We start from the raw sequence: 11,066 nt of genomic DNA on the forward strand, positions 1-11,066 counted from the left end.
CCCAGGCTCCCCATGAATAGCTTATAAAATATACAAAAATCCACAACTATAAGAAGTTGACAATTAAACTCCAGCCACAAAAACAAGGAAGAAAATATTAGGATTTGACCTTGAGGAGAATAGGGAGAGAAAACACTGTTTAGGAATGGTGGATTCATGATCCATTTTCTCTAGGAACAACAATCTTCAATTAATTACATATAGGAAAAAATTAACATAAATGATTTGATTCCCCAATTGATGGTAAGTAAACTATCTCATGACATTTATAATTCTTATTATGCATTTAAAATTGGGGTATTTGTTTTAAAGTTTATTAATTTTATTACACAAATTAAAAATGCAAATGACTCACATCATAACAATATGACATATAACCTGAAACCTCACCAACTATTTTTTAAAGACCTTATTTTTGGGGTGCCTCGGTGGCTCTGTCAATTAAGCATCTGCCTTTGGCTCAGGTCATGATCTCAGGGTCGTGGGATGGAGTCCCCCATAGGGCTCCCTGCTCAGCTTCTCCCCATCCCTCTGTCCCTCTCCCCCCCACCCCCACTCATGCTCTTGCTCTCTCTCTCTCAAATAACTAAATAAAATCTCTTTAAAAAAAAAAGACCTTATTTTTTTGAGCAATTTAAGTTCACAGAAAAATTCAGAGGGAGATACAGAGATTTCTCATATATCTCCCACCTCCACACATGCATAGCTTCTCTAATTATTACCATCCCCTACCAGAGTGGCACATGAAGAACCTACATAAACACATCATAATCACCAAAGTCCATAGTTCATATTCGGAATCACTCTTGGTATTGTATATTCTATGGCTTTGGACAAATATATAATGACATGTGAACATCATTATAGTATTATACAAAGTATTTTCACTGCCCCAAAATCCTCCGTGCTCCATCTATGCATCCCTCCGACCCACAACTCCAGACAACCACTGATCTTTTTATTGTTGCCATAGTTGCATCTTTTTCAGAAAGTCATATAGTTGCAATCATACAATATGTAGCCTTTTCAGATCAATTACATTTACTTAGTAATATATACTTAAGATTCCTCCATGTCTTTTCATGACTTCAGAGTTCATTTCTTATTTTTTTTAAGATTTTATTTAATTATTTGAGAGAGAGAGAGCAGGGGGAAGGACAGAGGGAAAGGGAAAGGGACAAGCAGACTCCCTGCAGAAAGTATAGCTGTGGACACATTCATTTTTTTTACTTGAAATTATTTTAAAGATAAATGTAAGTTCAAATTCAAATAAATAATATAGTAGGGATGCCTGGGTGGGTCAGTCGATTAAGTGGCTGCCTTCCACTCAGATCATAATCCCAGGGTCCTGCTATCCAGTCCAGCACTGGGGTCCTTGCTCAGTGGGGAGCCTGCTTCTTGCTCTGCCTCTACCTGCCGCTCCCTCTGCTTGTGTGCTCTCTCTCTCTCTGACAAATAAATAAATAAAATTTTTTAAAAAAAGAAATAATATAGTAATATCCTGTGTATTCTTTACCCCATTTCCTTCTATAAGAAAATCTTTTAAAACTATAGTACAATATCACAATCAGGGTATTGACATTCATACTACCCATGATCTTATTTAGAGATTTCCTCAGTATTAGTTGCATTGATTTGTTTATGTGTGTGTGTGTGTGTGTGTATGCATGTATTTAGTTCTACATAATTTTATCACATGTATAGGTTTATGAGACCACCACCACAGTCAGGATGCAAAATCACCACAAGGATTACTATGTTACCCCTTTATAAATATCCCTACCTCCTTCATCTCTGTTCGCCTCTTAAACCTCAACAGAAAAAAACAAAACAATCTAATTAGAAGTTGAGCAAAAGACATGAAAGATATTTCATCAAAAAGGATGTACAGATGACAAAAAAAAGCATGTGAAGATTAACATAATTAGCCATTAAGAAACCACTAATTAAAACTATCATGAGCCATCACTACACACCCACCAGAATGACTAACAAAGAATAGTGATAACACGAATACTGGTGAGAAAAAAACACTGCTGGCAGGTATGTAAAATGTTATAGTCTAGTAAATCCTTTAGAAATTTCCTATAAACCTAAGCATGGAATTGCCATATGGCACAGCGGTTGTACACTAGGGCATTTCACTCTGAGAAATGAAAAATTATGCTCACACAACACGTACGCTAATGTTCATTATTGCTTTATCTGTAATAACCGCAAACTGGGAAAAGCACAGATGCCTTTTAATGGATGAACGGTCAAACATACCATAAATTTGTATATTAATTTATGATTCAACAATAATCCTAGTTTTGAATGTTTCCTAACCCCATCATGAAACCTTCAACATAAACAAGATTTTGAATAAATTCACCCTTCTAAGAAGTTGTCTCACACCCTTTGTAATGTCTCCCTCTTTTCCACCACGTCTCCCTTCCTGTCCTGGAAATCATTGATCTGCTTTCTGACACTATAAATTAATGCACTATATAGAGCTTAATGTAAATAATATAATATGTATTACTCTTTCCACGATTTATTTCACTCGTTTGCCATTCATATATATTCTTTGAAGAAGTTTCATTTCAAACATTTGGCCCATTATTTATTAATTTAGTAGGGTGTTTTACCTCTTGTTATTAAGTTTTAAATGTAAGCCTTTTACCAGGTGTATGATTTTCGTGTGTTTTATCCGAGTCTGTAACAAATCTTTCATTACCTTAAGTTACCTTTCAAAGAGCTAATTTTTCAGTTTTTCTGAAATCTGCATTATCTTTTTTTAATAGCTTGTGCTTTCAGTGTCATAGCTAAGACATCTTCGCCTAAGTGAGGTCACAAATATTCTTCCTGATGTTTTCTTTTAGTTTTATAATACTAGCTGTTCCACTTATATATGATACATCTTAGTAAATTTTATACATGGTGCAAAATTCAGAACAAAATCATTATTTTGTATATGTGGATATCCCATTGATTTAACCCATTTGTTTAAAAGATTTCATTTCTCCACTGAATTGCCTTTGCATCTTTGAAAAAAATAATTTTCCATATATTTATAGTTCTATTTTATGACTCTCTCTTCAGTTCCAATGATCTTTTGTTTTATCTGGACAATAAACAATAACATGCTTTCTTAATTAGTTGATGATCATAGTCCTATAGAGTGAATAAATTAATTTTGGTATTTAAAGTAGCTAAGTACATATATTATTTCAATCAGTGTTACATAATTTGTCTATTAGGCTTTACTAAGACTTGTGCATATTTAGAAAACTTCTCCATGAGGAATCGAGCTACATATACTTAGTATGTATGATTCACCTCACTGTTACCTAACCAAGTGTTATACTTGAGAATGTTTGGCCCAATTAAACATTTACACATGCCAGGGGAATGCAATTACCATGTCAGAAGGACTACTTCTGAAAAACTCAGGAATCTCAGAAAGAGTAGGTGAGAAATTTCAATATATTTTTTCTGGCAAAGTTATATTTTTCACCTAAAACTGTGAACAGCAAACTTTGAGTGCAAACAGATTTGATAACACATTCTTCCTATTATCAGCTAAGGCTGGCTGAAAACTTTGACTTCTGCATAAGTCAGACTATTAAAATGAACTTCAATGCATGTCATTTTCCTGAAATTTTCTGCCTTTTCCATTTATTGGTTGGGATGTATTTTCTAAGTTTATTATTGGAAAAAGTTAAATGTTCACTTTTTCCTCTTTTTAATAGACGATAATGCTAGAAAATCATGAGAGTCTTTGATAGTTGCCAAGTTGACAAATGACCTAAGAAGAAAATAGACCCTATGCAGAGGAATTAATTTTGACTTTCTAATAATATATTTGATGTAATTATAATGTCATCTTTGATAGAGTCTTTTATTCCTCATTTATAACTTATACAGTGTCTTCCACAAAAAAAAGACAAAGTTGCTGATTGTTTGAAGCAAGTTTGCTCAGAAATTCACTAATTATTATCAGATTTATTTAGGTATTTAATTAACATGACCAAATAATTATAATAAGAGCATTTTATGGCTTTCAATAAGTTTATCTCTACAAATAATTTAATGTATAAACAGTTTTGTAATATGTGCATATGCATACTGGTCAAAAAAATCTATCTTTAGAATGATTATAACAAATCAAGAACGTTCTTTAATTCTTAGTAATCAATATAGACTACCAAAATATAAATTGTGATGTTAATAGCAAATTAATATAAAGGTAGCCACATCAAATTAAATCTTGTACATGTTGTGTGAGGTTTCAGATTTTATAACAGTACAGAAGCATGGGCAATGATATGGTATCAAATTTATGCTAATAAATTTCTTTGAAATATAAATAACAAGCAAAAACATTTAAGACAAATTCATTAAATAAAACAGAGAGCAATACTAAAATAAATAATAAAATTCACAAAGAATATATAACTAGCATAAATATTTTTGTCACCCTGCAAATTTTATCTATATCTACACTTATATCTACATGTATATCTATATCTATATCTTTATATGGATGAATGGATAGAGAGATGCAATTATTAGGAATATAAGGGAAATTGAGAGAAATTCAGTTAATATTAGGGTAAGCTAACATATCAACTTATCATTACTCAGAATGTTATTGAAAAGCATATAAATTAACAAATTGCCAAAATCTTCAAGGAATGAGGGATAGTAACTGAGACTTCTGGAATTGATTGAAACAAGGTTGGAGAGTAAGTGGTATTACCCAATGGCATGGGTTGTTTGGTTTAGGATGAAGGTAGGGATAGCAACCTGTAAGTGGTAATGAGAAGCAAAAAGGGTCTCTGGTGTTAGTAGAATGAGGAAGTAACTAGTCACCCCTTAAGAAGGCTGCAAGAAAGAAACTTCCTTGAGGACAGCCAGGCTTCAACTTACATGATAAGGTAGGAGGATGTAGAGCAAAGTCAAGAGTAGATAGGTGATAGAGTATTAGTTACAAATTGGAAGGGTTTGGGGGAGAAGACAGAATCACACAGAATATTGTTGATTGTATTATATCATATTTTCCTGAGTCACAGTATGTCATTTTCACCTGCAGATTCAAGTCTTTCCTTTGGGAATACTTTCTTCTATCTGGAGTACTTTCCATTTGTCTGTTATGTTCTCTTCTTCAAAAAGCCAATTACTAAATCTACCATCACAGTCATATTTTCCTTTTAAACTTTATTTTATTTTAGTTTCCTCTAGCCTGCATATAGTATATCTTCCTGAGTTTATAGCCTTTAATATTTGCTACTTCTAATGTGATAATCCTTTTTATAATGTCTTTATACACTTTTTTTTTTTTTTTTTGCCTTTGTATACTCTAATTAGTTTGTTGTGATCTGCTGGCTTGCTAATTATTCCTTACATAAATTATCTTTGAACCTTTATACTGACATATATTTATTTCAAATGTACAGATAGATGAGTTTATTCAAATGGATAGTCATATAATTATCACCACAAACAAAATATAAAATATTTCCTTCACCACAAAAAGTTCTCTAGTGCTTTTGTTTGCTTTATCATTTGTCTTTTTTGACAGCTTTATTGAGATATAATTCATACACTGTAAATTTATCCATTTAAAGTATACAATTCAATGGATTTAGCATATTCAGAGTTATGAAACAAACACAACAATAAATTTTAGAACATTTTTATCACTCCAATAAGAAAGCCTATACCCATCAGCAGGAACCTCAATCCCACCTACCCATCTCCCTCTCTAGCTCTGGGCAACAATTATTTTACTTTTGTTCTTTATAGCTTTTCCTAGTCTGAATATTTCATATAAATTGTATCATATTATATGTGGTCTTCTGTTACTGATTTTTTCACTTAGCATAGTTTTCAAAGTTCATTTATCTTGTAGTATGTAGTATCTTATAGCATGTATCATCACTTCATTCCTTTTTACAGCTAAGTAATAGTCCACTGTACAGATATACCACATTTTGCTTATCTATTCTTCAGTTGATGGACATTTGGTTGTTCCTAAATTTTAGTTATTATGAATATACTGAGATGAACATTCATATAAACGTTTTTGTGTTTTCTTTTCTCTCAGGCATTTATGTAGGAGTAGAATTGTTAGATCATATGATAACTCTATTTAATCATTTGAGAAACTGTCAGACTGTTTTCCACAGTAGCTGCAACAATTTTACATTCCTACCAGCATGTATGAGTGTTTTAATTTCTCTACATCCTTGTCAACACTTGTTATTATCTATCTTTTTTATAATAACCATCATATTGGGTATGAAGTGATATCTCATTGTGGCCTTGATTTGTGTTTGTACTTGGATAATGAGCAACTTTTTATACATTTGTTGGCCATTGTTTAGCTTCTTTTTTTTTTTTAAAGATTTATTTATTTATCTTAGAGAGAAAGAGAGCATGAGTGGGAGGGGCAGAGGGAGAGGGAGAGAGAATCTAAAACAGACTCCATGCTGAGCACAGAGCTAGATGCAGGGCTTGATCTCATGTGCGTCTCATGAGATCATGACCTGAGCTAAAACCAAGTTGGGAGCTCAACTGACTGTTCCACCCAGGTGCCCCCATTGTATATTTTCTTTGGAGAAATATCTATTCATATCCATTACTCATTATTTAATTGGGTAATTTCCCTTATTATTCTGCTATAAGAGATGGTTATACATCTTAGATACAAATCTCCTATCAGATCCATAGGATTTGCTAATTTTCACTTTCCTCATGGTTTCTATAGAAGCATGAATATTTTTAATTTTGATGACTGCATTGTCTTTTCATTTGCTTTCATCCGTTGTCTTATTATTAACCAGTAAGGGTCCATTATATAGTATAGTTATAAGTCCATTGTCTGATAGTATGTTTTACAAATATTTCCTCCCAGTCTGTGACTTGTTTTTCATTCCTTCAATGATGCATGGTGAAGAGCAAAAAACACCTTTTCAGATAAAGCATAATATTTATTTATTTTTCTTAAACCCATCTGGTTTAAACTCTGTCATTTTCCTTTCTCCAATGAATTGCCACGGCACTTTTGACAAAAATCAATTGACTATACTCCTGGACTCTCCACTGTTTTTCATTAAGCTATATATTTCTTTTTCTGAATATCTAGCTATCTTGATTACTATAGCTTTATTATAAATCTTGAAATAAGTTTAAGATATTTTGCAACATTATTTTTCATTTTAAATATTGCTTTGGACATTATAGGTCATTTGAATTCTTTTATAAATCTTAGAATTATCTTGTCAATTTCTAGAGATAAAACCTGCTGGGAGTTTCATCAGGAATATACTGAATCTAGACATCCATATGGGGAGAACTGCTCTTACAGCACTGTTGATACGGTAATCCATGAGCATCACCTTTCTTCCCATTTATTTAATTTCTCTCAGCAAGCGATGCCTGGGTGGCTCAATTAAAGTGTCTGTCTTAGGCTCAGGTCATGATCCCAGGATCCTAGGATCAAGTACTGCTTGCTCAGCAGAGAGTCTGCTTCTCCCTCTGCCTGTCATTCCCCCTCTTTGTGCTCTCTCTCTCTCTCTGACAAATAAATAAATAAAATCTTAAAAAATATTTCTCTCAGCAATATTTTTACTTCTCAATGTAGAACACTTGTGCATAACATTTTGGATACAGTCTTAGGTATTTTTTGCTACCATAAATGGAGTTATTTTTTTAATTTCAATTTTCCAATCTTTTGCTGCTACATATTCAAATACAATTAATTTTTATACTAAACTTGAATCTGCTAACTTGATACACTCAATAATTTGGCTTTTTAGTTACAACTATTGTAGATTTTCTAAGATTTTCCTGCATTAATAATTATAACATCTACAAATAGGAAAATTTTACTTCTTCTTTTTAATCTTACACCTTTATTTTCCTCACCTTATTAGAATGACTAGGTCCTCTAATAAAATGTCAAACACAACTGATGAAAACATGTATCGTAGTACTGTTCCCACTTAAGGTGAAAATATTCAGCATTTCACCATTAGTATGATTTTGGCTATCGGTTTTTTGGTAGTTACCCTTTATCAGCTCCAGTTCCTTAATATTTCAAGTTTGCTGATCATTTTTATCCTGATTTTGGCTATCGGTTTTTTGGTAGTTACCCTTTATCAGCTCCAGTTCCTTAATATTTCAAGTTTGCTGATCATTTTTATCCTGAATGGAAGTTGGGTACTGTCAAACAGAACAGTGATTTATTCTTCTCCATTTTATGGGAAAATTGAGTAAATTTGGCAATTTTTCCTTTTGAAATGTCTAATAGAATTTACTAGGGACACCATCTGTGTCTAGTATTTTTTTTTCAGAGAAGATTAATATTAACATACATATTTGGAAATATTTGGTGCTAATCAGATAGTCTATTTCTTCCACTCAATTTGCTTGCAATCCTATCCAGTATATGCTTCATTTCAGATATTATATTTTTCTCAAAGTTTTGCTTGTAACTTTTTCTATTTTGTGTTTCTCTCATAATGTTATGCTTTTCTTTATATCCACAAGAATATGGAGAATATTGATTGTAACATTTTTAATATCCTTTTCTTTGTCCTTTGCAGATCTCTTTTTATTGAATTTTTGGTAAATGACAACACTAACAATTTAATAAAATAATACCAAAAAAATCAGCCCACTAATATCTCACCTATATCCCAAGCTTAGCCTACTGAATTGTAGTCTTTTGAGTTAGACACTGACCATCCTGATTTTTTAAAAGAATACTCTAGTTGTTTCTTACTAAAATTACTGTACCGCTGGCATAGAAGTTAACAGTTTAGATCAAACAGACAGTGGTTTCCTTGCAATCTCCAAATACTTCACTTACTAACTGTGGTAAGTATATTGTATTTCTGCTCAACAACGTAAAATTCTTTTGCCAGAGTCAACATAATACTTCCCTACCACCTTGATATCAAAATCAGCCACCTGATTTGATTATGACAATGAAATGTTAGTGCTAGTTTTGAGGATTTAAGGGCTGCTGATGTAGTCAACAGTGTCTTCAAAGATTCATGATGCCGAAAATTAAAAAGCATAGCCATCAGTCAACCATAATGGATACATAGCCTGAAAGAGAACTACATGTTTGTGTTTCTCAACCATTAAGATTACTTTTTGTTTAGTCATTACCAGCTATGATCATTTATTAGTAAGAAATTAATTGTTGCATACATTACAGCTGACATTTAACTGATAGTTAATGGTGTTTCATATCAGGTTCTAAACACTGCTGAAGAATCAATATTAGACTGTGTTCTAAAATCTATACACTATTTTGACAGAAATACAAAATTGTCTATAAAGATACTATTACACAGAAAATCCCTAAACCAGAATTGGCAATTGGGATGGGGAAATTATTATAGCCCAAATTTCTGGAATTGAACATTAACTGATTTAAATAAATTTATCAGAAAAAAAGTTGATTTCATTTAAATTTTTAGAAGAAATTATTTTATGGTGATTGAACTTGGCTAGTGCACTGCAGGATAATAGTTTATTTAAATACCTTTGAAGAATTTATTTGCATTGTTTCCTTGGCCATTAAATGAACTATTTAATGTTTGGCCCAAAATAATTTCAATCAAGGGGGTTTACATTTGTCAAACTGTTATTATTTTTCATTAAAAAGTTTTTCTCAACCTAATTTCGCCAAGACATGCATGACAGCTGGTGCTCATAGTCTAATACACTTAATTTTAGGACAATCTTTGCCAGCTAATGAAGTTGACCTGTTGGTCCAAGATAGTTTTAATCTATTTTGATGCATCAAATTAAATGTCACTTCTCCAATCCTCCCTATTAGTCTGTAGCATGTTAAAATTTTATCAGCTAAGAAATTACTGTATTTTATGTTTGAGAAGTATCAGAGAGACCCTATATCTGCCTATTTTCTGTACTTCCAATGAACATATTTGCAAATGTGTTTTCAATATGTAAAAAGGTAAAGGGCTCCTTTTAAACATTCAATAATGTTTACATATTTATTGTCATTTTCTAAAACATATTAATTCTTTTTATTTCAGTGGTGACTAACAAATTAAGACTAAAATCTCACATTTCTATAAACTATTATGCCTAGCGATAGTGCAACAAATGCTTACATTGCTGTCTTTGTGGTTGATTTCTTTCTTTCTCTTCCTTCCTTTTTTCCTCCCCCTTCCCTTTCTTCCTTTCTTTTCTTTCTTCCTCCCTTCTTCCCTTCCTTTCTTTTCTTTTCTTCCTTCCTCCCTCCCTCCCTTCCTTCCTTCCTTCCTTCCTTCTTCCCACTCTCCCTCCTTTTCCTTCCTTCTTTCCTTCCTTCCTTCTTTTCTTCCTTCCTCCCTTCTTTCTTTCCTTCCTTCCTTCTTTCCTTCCTTCCTCCCTTCTTTCCTTCCTTTCTTCCATTACCACAAAAAATGTGCACTTCAATTTTGATATACCGTTTTGTTCCCAAAAGTTCCTTTATATTCATAAGATTGTTAGCCTTTTTCAAAGTGAAATGTGAAAAATGTTTTGGTTTAAGTATAATTATAAATTTGAGGTAAATCAAAATTCTAAACTTTAAACTTTATATAAACAATTTGGACTTTTTTCTTGAATCACCTGAATACCTGAAACTTACAAATGCTCTTTAAGAGAACTTTTAAACCCGTTAGCTTTAGGAATATAATATTTAGAACTGTTTTGAAAATTTAACCTATTGCTATTTAATACACAACAGATAAGAAGAATTATTCAAGTTGCCTGTGTTGCTGGCCCCCGAAGCCAGAGAGAGTTTCTTTCTAAAATCCAATTTGATCATTTTCTTTCTTTGCATTCATCTAAAATTCATATCACTTAGAATTTCATTGAAGGCCCTCGGAAATTTAGTTTCAGTCTACCCTCACCTTTCACTGGTTCTTCATATCTATGCATTGAAGCAATTAGGCATATTCCTGAGACATTTCACATATCACCTGAAAACTTGGTAATATGCATGTAAAATATTTTTTGAAGAAGTCATAAACAGCATTTATTACCTTGGTCTATCATACTGGTCTTGTTACTGC

Source organism: Halichoerus grypus, chromosome 2, assembly GCF_964656455.1.
Source record: "Halichoerus grypus chromosome 2, mHalGry1.hap1.1, whole genome shotgun sequence".
Lineage (NCBI taxonomy): Eukaryota > Metazoa > Chordata > Mammalia > Carnivora > Phocidae > Halichoerus > Halichoerus grypus.